This window comes from Castor canadensis, chromosome 18, assembly GCF_047511655.1.
Source record: "Castor canadensis chromosome 18, mCasCan1.hap1v2, whole genome shotgun sequence".
Taxonomy (NCBI): domain Eukaryota; kingdom Metazoa; phylum Chordata; class Mammalia; order Rodentia; family Castoridae; genus Castor; species Castor canadensis.
This window is the reverse complement of record NC_133403.1, coordinates 40371978-40382368: the sequence shown is the minus strand read 5'-3', so window position 1 is coordinate 40382368 and position 10391 is coordinate 40371978. Positions and strand designations below refer to the sequence as shown.

Below are 10391 nucleotides of genomic sequence, written 5' to 3'. Positions count from 1 at the left end.
TGTTTTACTTTTATCCTTGTTATTCACTCACATAGGCCTTGGGTTTGTGATCCCGGCTGTCAGCCACAGGAAGCCACTGAGGGCTTTAGAATTATGTTTTATAATTAAGTTTTATAACCTCCCTATTAAATGGAGAGGAACATGATACATCTGAACCGGGGCCATTCTGCGTTTTTCTAAGAAGGCTGTGGTGGGGGGTGGCTTTCCTTCTGTGATAGTTTCATCGACTCACAGGGCTGGAACACTCACTCTCCTCCTGACATACGGTTTTAGTCTCTAGAGCGTCCTTGAGAAACAGGGAGGAGTGTTTACTTCAGCTCACCACCTGAGCCTCACACCCTCTCCTGGTTACCTGCTGCAACATTTTCTGGCTGGCCCGGGGCAGGGAAGTAGTAGACTGAGAAGCAGGATTCAGGGCTGGGTGGCTTCATTGTACAGCCACATCTGGAGACACCTCCAAGTCCCCTTTGCTATTTGTGCATCACTCCATGACCTACAACTGTCCCATCTCTCCTGCAATCATACAGCCATCTCCTTTATCCTCGGGAGACATTACAAGACCTCCAGTGGTTGCCCTCCACCACAGATAGTACTGAACCTTGTAATTGCATCTTTTCAGTATTAACTAAGCACTTATCATGCACCATGGTCGTAACTTTTGCAACAGCAAAAACAGTACACATTTTTCTTTCTTCACAAGTTCATCAGTAGAAGATTTATTCTTGCTGTAGATCTTAGCAACCTTGGCATATGACTTTTTTCTTTCCTTATTAAACAGAACTTTCACCTTTTCAGTAAAGGGAGCACTTTACAATTTCTCTTTGACATATCCAGTTGCCAGTTGTTTGCACGTTGGGACCATGAAGTAGAATAAGAGTTACTTTGTGAGACTGCCACAGTCAATCAGATAAACAGAGATGGCTGCTGAGTGACTGACGGGCAGGTGGTGTACACAGCGAGGATGTGCTAGAGAAAGGGATGGTTCACATCTTTTTGGGTTTTTTTGGCAGTACTAGGGTTTGAATTCCAGGCTTCGCACTGGCTAGGCAGGCATTCTACAGCCCATGGTTCACATCTCAAGTGAGATGAAAAAGGATGTGCAAGATTTCATGTACCATCCTCAGAATGACATGCAATTTAAAATTTATCAATTGTTTATGTCTGGAACTTTCCACTTCATATTTTTGGACCACAGAAGATAGATGGTAACTGAAACCATGGATGAGGGAGAGCTACTGTATCTGAACAATACCTGCATCTTTCTCCAGCGGTGGGGAATGCCATGGTTGGGTTCTGCCTACTGGAATGCTTAGCCACTGTGTTCTCTCCCAGCTGTCTTATATTCCATGTGACTGCCTTTTTTGAACTCAGGGTCTCATGCTTGCTAGGCAGGCACTTACCACTTGAGCCACAATGCCAGCCCAAATTTGTGTTGGGTTTTTTCAAGATAGAGTCTCATGCCCTGTTTGCCTGGGCTGACTTATAATCCTCCTGATAATAATCCATGATCCTCCTGATGATCATTGCCTCCTGAGTGGATAGGATTACAGGTGTAAGCCACTGTGCCCGGCTCAAGAGGTGGGTGCCTTTTATGATGACCTTCATCCAGTTCTTCATCAGAGCCCAAGTCTCAAACGCCTCCAGGGACTGTTCCCTATTTGTGTGTTTGTAAAGGCTTTACAGAGACAGATCTATCTGAATGACAAGTCCTGCAATTTGTCCCAAAGTCATAATGGAGGGTTGGTTAGTCAGGTGCTAACAGCACTCCAGAATTCAGATTCTGCCTAGTGCACTCTGAGCACCAGATGGATTCTGGTTCCAGTGAAGAAATAAAATGGATGGAAAACAGTCTGAGCCAGGCTTGGTGGTGCTATAATTACAGCACTTGGGAGGCTGAGGAACGAGAATCATGAGTTTGAGGCCAGCCTGGCTTACATGGGAGACCCTGCCTAAAAACAAAAAAAGAAAAAGAAACAGTCTAACATTTAAAGGAAAAAAAAAACATTCTAGCAATTCCTGAAATAGACACAGAGTTACCATTTGACAATTCTACCTTGGAGTAGATAACACATACACGAAACTGTAGAAGATACATATAAACAAAACTGCACAGGAATGTTCATAGCAGCATTACTCATGATAGCCAAAAAGTGTGACAACTCCAATGTTCATTAGTTTATGAGTAGATAAGTAAAATGTGGCATATTCATATGAATGAATAGAATATTATTCAGCCATCAAAAAGAAATGAGGGACTGATACATGCTAGTCTGTATGAACTCTGAAATATCATGCTAAGTGAAAGCCAGACACAAAAGAGCACATATTGTATGGTTTCATTTATATGATATGCTAGAATAGGTAAATCCACAGAGACAAAAAAACAAATTGGTGGTTGCCGGAGGAATGGGAGAAGGATGGAAAGTTACTGATAATGGGTAAGGGGTTTCTTTTGGAGGTGACAGAATTGTTCTGGGATTACACAAGGCTGATGACTGCACAACTCTATGAATATACTAAGAAGCCATCACATTTCGTCCTCCAAAGTGGGTGAGATTGTATGGTGTGGGTTACTGAAAAGAAGTGATAAGGAGATGAAGCCATGGCAGAGGCAAGCGACAGTTTCAGTTTTCAGAACCGTTCTACCACCGCCGTGCTCCACCTTGTATAATCAAAACCCAGTAAAGATTAACAGATGCTCGTTATGAAAAATTCCAACAATGTTGCTATAAAGAAGAAAAATTAAATGCCCTGGACTGGAGATATAGACTAGCGTGCAGGAGGCCCTGGGTCCCATTCCTACCACCACCACCAAAACAAAACAAAAAAAAGCCCTAGAACTCTCACAGCAATAACCAGGGTTGGATGTTCAACTTTCAGGGCTTTTTCTTTCTTTGTACCAATGCACATGGGTGGGAGAACATGGGGCCTGGCGTTGCTGGTGTGGCTCAAACTCTGGCTCTGTCCTTGGTTGTTAAGTGACTGGGCACGTGTCCTCTTGCTTTGAGCCTCACTTTCCCCACCTGTAAAGCGGCAAGGATGAAGCAAATGCCTCCTGCACGCTTCCTTCCCTCAGAGGATCAGACTCTACAGCGCATTCAGCACAGTGCTCAGCGTGTGGAGATCGTTTGAGAGAGGGGAGCCATTGCCGTTGGTGGTTGTCACTGTGCCATCGTCACCTGCAATCTTCTTTTAGTGGCTCATGATATTCCAGGACTTATTTCTTTAAGTGTGAAAGACAGAAAGAGTTTTGTCTTGCTCTGGTCTTTCTGCAGGAAGCTCACTGCTCCCTGGGTGAGGCCCCTGCCTGGGGGCTTCTCCCCGTGGACCAGGCAGGCCTCTCCTGAACAGTGGGGCTCTTTATCTTACCTTTGGGTTACAGAGCAAGACCCCACATACTGAGGAACTCTCTGCAAAGCAATTTTCCCAACTCCCCTAGAATCTTTATCAGAGCAGAAACTGTGCCCATGATCCCTGGCTCAAATCTTTGTCTTGGTTACAGATGAGGCTGTACTACTACTTGGTTGAGGTCCCTCTGCCCCAGCCAGGACTTCTTTTAGACACGAAGATTAGAGCACAGATTAATTTTTTTCGGAATCCAAAAGCAACAAGAAAAACCGAAGAGTATGGAAATGTATGAACACCTCCTACCCCATTCACAAGCATGCTGTCTTCTGAGGAGTGGTTAGGCCTTTCGTTTATGGACCCCAGATGCGCACTGGGAAGTAGAAGCTGCAAAGAGCCATGAGAGCTATGCTGCCATGGCTGACAGAGGGAAGACTGTGGTGTCCCTGGTGCTCCATGCAGGAGGCAGGAGGTGCCAGGGTGGCAGAAAGTGAGAGCCATGTGGGGTGAAGACCAGTGAGGAAGCCCCAGTGATAGGTGAATACAAAGACTGAGAAGAGCATCTAATGTGCTGCTTGAGGTATAAATTGCTGTGAAATGAGGTCATGTGTGACTGTCTGGCAATTCCCAAATTATTAAGAAAGTTGTCTTGTGGGAGTGGCTCTGTCTTTGTGGAAAGTGAGGAGGGGGTGAAAGTCAGGTCTGGAGTGACGTGGAGTACACAGAGCCTACAAACCCAAGGCAGAGCCCCATGATCAAGATGGCATGAGCTCCGGGGCAGCCACAAAGCTCAGACTGAACAAGACCAGGGCCTGGTTTCAGCTGGTACTAAAGGCAGTAAACACAGCAGGAAGTCAGTTTGCCTAAATCCCATCTCCCAGGAATCAGTTCTATTAGGGCTTGGAACACATCGCTTCCGGTTTTACTAGGCATATGAAACACATATAATGATTAACGAAACTCACATTTCTCCTGAAATAGCAAATCCTGAACATTCTTTCTTGGTCAGGAAATGTAGGTCATTGTCATGTTTTTGATATTTTTTGGTGGGATTGGAGTTTGAACTCAGGACTTTATGCTTGCAAAGCAGGCACTCTACCACTTCAGCCATGCCTCTGGTCTGTTTTGCTCTGGTTATTTTGGAGGTGGGGGGTCTCTCAAACTATTTGCACAGGCTGGCCTTAAACCATGATCCTCCCAATGTCAGCCTCCCAAGAAGCTAGGATTACAGGTGTGAGCCAACAGCACCCAGCCATTGTCATTTTTTTTTTTTTTTGGTATACTGGCACCTGAACTCAGGGCCTTCACCTTGAGCCACTTGCCAGCCCTTTTTGTGATGGGTATTTTTGAGATAGGGTCTCGTGAACTATTTGCCCAGGCTGGCTTTGAACTCCGATCCTCCTGATCTCTGCCTCCTGAGTAGCTAGGATTACAGGCATGAGCCACCAGTGCCCAGCCTTTGTCACTTTTTAATGGCTACTAAATGTAGGGTCCTTATCTTACCGATCCCATCTCCTATAGATGGCACTAGCACTGTTATAATCTGTTGCAATAAACTACCCTGAAACAATCGTCCCTTCTCTATTTCCTTCCCTGTCCTTGTCCTTTTCCTTTCATTTCTTGATAGAACCCAGGACCTTGGGTATGCCAAATGCTCTATCCTCAGCCCCAGACATATCTTAGAAGTACATTTATGGGATACAAAGACATACACATTTAAAAAGTCGAGTGATTTGGTGAGCATGGTGGCTCACGCTGTGATACTAACTACTTGGGAGCTGGAGATCAGGAAGTTTGAGATTCAAGGCCAGTCAAGGTAAAAAGTTCACAAGACCCCCCCAATAAAAACTGGGCATAGTGGTGTGTGCCTGTCATCCCAGCTGTGTGGGAGCACAAATAGAAGACTGCAGTCCAGGCTGGCCTGAACATAAATGCAAGACTCTATCCCTGAAATATTTAAAGCAAAAAGAACTGGAGACATGGGTCAAGGGGCTCAAGCATGCCTAGCAAAAAAAAAAAAAATGTCAAGCAAGCGTCTATTTCTTTTCTAAACACTGGGAAACAATGCCACAGCTCCTGGATGTACCTAAGACATTAGTGTATTTGACAGTAACGTCAGGGATTCTACTTTCCTCATTGTCCTTGCAGTTGAATACAGCTAATGAACATCATTTATTTATTCATTCAGTCAACATTTGCTGAGTGTTCGCTCTGGGGACACTTGCCGGGCACAGACATCTCTGCCAGGATTAGCCTTAAATTTATAGAACTAAAGGGGCTGCACTGATTTTAATTCACTACAAAACCTGTCAGGATTATACAACACTGTGCAAGATAAACAGAAAGCAGGCTGTACGTGAGCAGGGAACAAGCGCTATGCACGAGCTCATCCCCACTTGATATTCCAGTGTCCCAGAGGATAAAGTACATTTATAAAGACAGAAGATGAAGCTTTCTTCAAGTGGTAAGAATGCCTGCCTCTCAAGTGTGAGGTCCTGAGTTCAAACCCCAGTGCCACTTTAAAAAAATGATGAAGCTTTAGAAACTGGACACCTAAGTTCTAATTCCTTCTATGACAGTGTACGCTTTGCTAATTGTTCATTTAAAAAATGAAGATTTGCAGGCAGGGCTGCTGGTGCAGGCCTGTAACCCCAGCCCTCGAGAGCCTGAAGCAGGAGGATCACAAGTTTGAGGCCAGTCTGAGCTACACAGAAAGCCCCTGCCTCAAAACAACAAAAAGTGAAAGTTTATAGGAGCTGTCTGCCCTGACAATGTTGGCTGTGTTCTGTGTGCAGCTTTCTGCAAAAGAAAGCGGGGGCTAGGAATTCTTTGGGGAGGATTGTATTCTTGTATAATTTGGCTTCAATTTACCACACTGACTAGCTTCAAATCCCAGAGGTGGTTATAATGATGTAAGAAAAATATAAACACTCTACAGTCTTTGGGGGGCTGCTTTGAATCTTTGTGCCTGAATCTTTTCTGTGCCCAAGTGTTAAAATACTGTTAGCCTGGACGATTTCTCCATGCAACATTTTTTTTGGTAAAAGAAAGACTGCTAAAGAGAGAAAAGGAGGAGCCAATGGGGTAAAAAGTTATTCAGGCTCTTTGAACTGTTTTAAGAGACAGAAAGAGGGCCTGGGGGGCAGTTCAATGGTAGAGTGCATGCCTACTTTGTATGAAGCCCCGGGTTCAATCCCTAGCACTAAGGAAGGAAGAGAGAAGGAAGGAAGGAACAGAAGACGGAGGGACCAAGAGTCCTCCATGCAAGATTTTTGGGGAGGAGGACAGCTACATACATTCATAGGAATGTCCCATCAACCACAGCAAAGTCAGAGTTCAGAAGTTTCAAAGCCCTGAAAAGATTTTTTTTAATTGCTATAAATCTGACATGAAAACAGAAGAGCAGAAACTTCTCTCTGTATAGCTTCAGATAGAAACAAACTCATCAGCTAACAAAATTTGCACACTGATGTGGGGCACATCTGGATCACAGGGCCTTCTGAAAATGTCTCCAAAGAGTAAATGGGTTTGCATTTGTGCGTGACTGTGGTGCTGGGGATAGAACCCCGGGCCACGTGCATGCCAGGCCAGAGCTCTACCACTGAGCTCTACCTCCAGCTCCAGTTAGTGTGTTCTATAAAGTGAATTTAAAATCCTGGAGTCCATGGAATTTATGAAGATCCTAACTGGAGCACCAAGACACCCCTTGGAGGCAGTGTGTGTGTGGGGGGGGGTTTACAACAGCCACCATAAACATTACAACCACCATTTTACTTTATTGTTTTTAAGTAATTGTCAATGTCCTTTACAAACATTTGTTATAGACTAAAATTTTTTTCCTGGATACCATTCATTCATGAGCAAGATTTTTTTTTTTAAGTTGAGTTATTTGTGTGTTTTATTTTATTTGGTTTTTGTGGTACTGGGGTTTGAACTCAGGGCCTCACACTTGCTAGGCAGGCACTGTGCCACTTGAGCCACTCCACCAACCCCACGAGCAAGATTTTGATAGATGGTTATGCCTTATCTTTTTTTTTTTTTTTTTTTTTTGCCAAGGATAGGACATATGAGCAAGCCTTCCTTAATTAGACTTCCTCACTTCTCTAGGGAGGGACAAAGACTGGTCACTCTGCACCTACACCATTCCTCAAGCATTCTGTGTGTGGCAGGTGGGCACTGGTCACAAGGCTAAACACCCAGAATTCCCTTGGCAACAAAGCAGGACAACATAGGGGGACACACGTATATAAGTTGAGGGTTTAAAATCAAGAATCCTGAATAAGCCAGGTGCTGGTGGCTCACACCTGTAATCCTAGCTACTCAGGAGGCAGAGAGTAGATGAATCACAGTTCAAAGCCAGCCTGGACAAATAGTTCTGAGAGACCCTATCTTGAAAAACCCTTCAGAAAAAAAAAGGGTGGGGGTGGGAGGCTGGTGGAGTGGCTCAAGGTGTAGGCCCTGAGTTCAAGCCCTAGTACCACAAAAAAAAAAAAAAAGAATCCTGAATAAGATGACTGACATCAATTTGATGACTTTCAGACATTTATATAAAGTACCTTTACCAGATAAATAGAGAATTCTAGAATTTTAGATTTTAGAAAGAGTGTTGAGGTTAGAGAAATGCTTTTGTAGTCGTGAGCCCAGAGACAGGAATGCAATGATGCAGACACTGATAGCAGGTATTTTTCACACGTTTAGCATGTCCCATAGTGGACACGAACTAGATACTCATTTAATCTTCAGGATGCTCCCAGGAGGTGGGCGTACTATCACTCCCATCTGAGAATGAGAAATTCAAAAACATGACCAAGTCTTACAGCTGGCACGTGGCCCCAGTCAGGATGCAAACCTGGAGCCACTGACCTGGGAGTCACCTGACTTGCTTCAGAATAACCCATGGGGTAAGTGGGAGAAGCCTGGTGAGTCTGGCTAAAACAAGAGTTGATCATTGCTGAGGGTTACTAGTAGTAGATACATTGGAATTTATTGTTATTCTTGTCTACTTTTGTGTATGTTTGGAATTTTCTACCATACAAAGTTAAAAATAAGAAAATGAAAGGCCACATACCATGAACCTCTTGAGAAAAACACGCCATTTTGATGAGAGAAACTGAGGGACAAAGAAGTGCCCCATTGAGTAAGTGCCTACTGTATACACATGTGCTGAGTGCTGTATGGACCTTGCTTCTTGAGTCTCATGGCAGCCCTATGAGGCTGAAGTCTCTCCAGCCTCCATTTATGGACAAGGACCCATGCACTCAGACTACTTTGGAGATGACACGCAGAGCAAACAGTGACTACTGGGTCAGCAAGTCCCCTGCACTTCCTACCAACCTACCAAGACAGGCTTTTTTCTTTCCTCAACCTTGAAGAACAAAGCTTTGTGCCATTGTGTGTCACAGTGACCCTGGGGGAGATGAACATGTAGACTGTCAGGCTCTGTACTTAGGAGACTCTGACTATCTCAATCTGGGATGGGACTCAGGAATGGGATGCTTGAGAAAATGCTCCAAGTAATTCTGCCGTGCTGACCAGTTTGGGTGGAAATTGCTTTGGAAAATACAGCTATAGCAGAACGTTGGTGGCTCACACCTGTAATCCTAGCTACTCAGGAGGCACAGATCAGGAGGATTACAATTTAAAGCCAGCCTGAGCAAATAGTTCTGTGAGACTCTATCTCCAAAAAAAAAAAAAAACCACCATGAAAAAGGGCTAGTGGGGTGGCTCGAGGCGTAGGCCTGAATTCAAACCCCAGTACCGAAAGAAAAAAAAAAAAAAAACCCAGCTCTAAGGACTACTGTTTTTTTGAGATAGGATCTCCTTAAATTACCCAGGCTAGGTTTTCACTCTTGGACTCAAGTGTTCCTCCTGCCTCAGCCTCCCAAGTATAGCTGGGACTACAGGCATGTGCCACTGACTTAAGGAACAGTTTTATGTGGGCTGCACACATTTTCTCGGCAGGTGAATGTTTCTGGCCATGTGCTTTTACAAAATGCACATCAGTCAAAAGACCTTTTGAGGAATTTAAGAGGATGTTTGGTGTCTTTAAGGGCCTCAACCAGACTCAAGTATAGTGGTATGGGTTCTCCATACAGCTCACTTCTCTAGATGCTACTTGTAGCATAAAAGTCATCTTGTGGGCAGAGCACTAGAGGCTCACACCTGTAATCCTAGCTACTCAGGAGGCAGAGATCAGGAGGCTCACGGTTCAAAGCCAGCCCTGGGCAAACAGTTCTCAAGACCCTATCTCTAAAATAGCCAACATAAAACAGGACTGGCAGAATGGCTCAAGTGATAGAGTACCGGCCTAGCAAGCATGAGGCCCTGAGTTCAAATTCCAGTACTGCCAAAAAAAAAAAAGTCACCCAATAGTCATGCCTGTAGCATACAAAATAGGTGATTCTGCATAGGCCATTGAAACCAAGAGGAGTTACTAGAAGCACAATTTATATTCCTGTAATGCTCTCAACCAACTCATGTCACCTGATATGGACATCAAGTCAGGTGGGTTTCAGGGATCACATGTGCCTGACAGTGGAGGGCACGTCTCATGCTACATTTTTACATAGGGCCTTGAAGTTTGTATTCTCTGGTCCAGTAATTCCACCAGCTCTGACCTCGGAAAATAATTAGAGATGTATACACAATCCATATGCTCAGATGCTCATCACAGCTGTGTCTCTGTCAGCCAAATACTTCAGACAACCTCTGTGCCCATCAGCTGGGGTTGGATCAGTTAAGTACATCGCTTTTAAAAGGTGTGTTGTTGGCTGCACGCTGGTGGCTCACGCCTGTAATCCTAGCTTCTCAGGAGGAAGAGAGCAGGAGGATCATAGTTCAAGGCCAGCCCCAGCAAAAAAGAGAGACCCCGTCTCAAAAATACGCAATCCAAAAAAGGGCTGGTGAAGAGGCTCAAGTGGTAGAGTGCCTGCATAGCAAGTGTGAGGCCCTGAGTTCAAACCCCAGTGCTGCCAAAAAAAAATAAAATGAAATAAAAAGTAATGGCAAGGAATTTTTACCACCAAGCTGACAAAACAATGGTTACT

At 44.5% G+C, this 10391-nt stretch overlaps 1 protein-coding gene across 4 annotated transcripts in view; it reads right to left on the bottom strand.

Annotated features, from left to right (window-relative positions):
• The window catches only part of Cfap251 (cilia and flagella associated protein 251), an 88724-nt gene that overhangs the window by 25041 nt on the left and 53292 nt on the right, over positions 1–10391 (bottom strand). The gene's annotated exons all lie outside the window — the stretch shown is intronic.